Raw genomic sequence first — 765 nt, 5'->3', positions numbered from 1 at the left:
ATGCCCGTTCACAAACGGCTGGAGCTTGTACTGTCTTCGTGCTTGACAAACCCCGATTTTGCTAGCGAGATCGCTGGATGTCTTCTCAACCGATAACGTTTGTTGTGCTATGGGAAGGGACCTTCAACCAGCTCGGGATTCTGACGATTCAGTGCACCAATTGGACAGAATATTACACGGTAACCCTGAGGACGACATACAATAGCTCTACCAATCAATCAGTTGCTTACATAACAGGCATAGATGGACTAACACGTTAGTGACTTGCTCAATTTCTGAAGCTCATTCACTTGTTCTGAAATTGCAGTCATATCTTTGTCTGTACATGTTCATCACATCTGTCGATATATGTTTAATCAAATAATTTCTTCGTAGTGCGTCGTTTTCTTTCGTCTTAGAGTGTATAACAAACCTCTGCTAAGCGAAACGTTAAATCCTCTTTGGGGCTTAATTCCATGTTTTTCTTTTGAAATGAAAACTAATTCACTGACTCTGCAATTACATACAGCAGTTAGGTGAACCATTTCATACAGCCTTTGCCTTTATACAACTTAATCTCGGAATATCACTGGTCATGTGCACAGTTTTTGTAATACGCTATGCTGAAAGGTAATGTTAACTTAATACTATTGCACACTGGGAATTACATGGCACTTTACCCTCCTATACATCATCAAGTTACACCAAAATTGAACTAAAGGCTCAATACATTATCGTGTTACAGAAAACTGGAACAAAGTACTCCTTACGTAGCTACGCTTACAA

This window comes from Schistocerca americana, chromosome 3 (assembly GCF_021461395.2).
Source record: "Schistocerca americana isolate TAMUIC-IGC-003095 chromosome 3, iqSchAmer2.1, whole genome shotgun sequence".
Lineage (NCBI taxonomy): Eukaryota > Metazoa > Arthropoda > Insecta > Orthoptera > Acrididae > Schistocerca > Schistocerca americana.
This window is presented reverse-complemented; position numbering follows the sequence as displayed.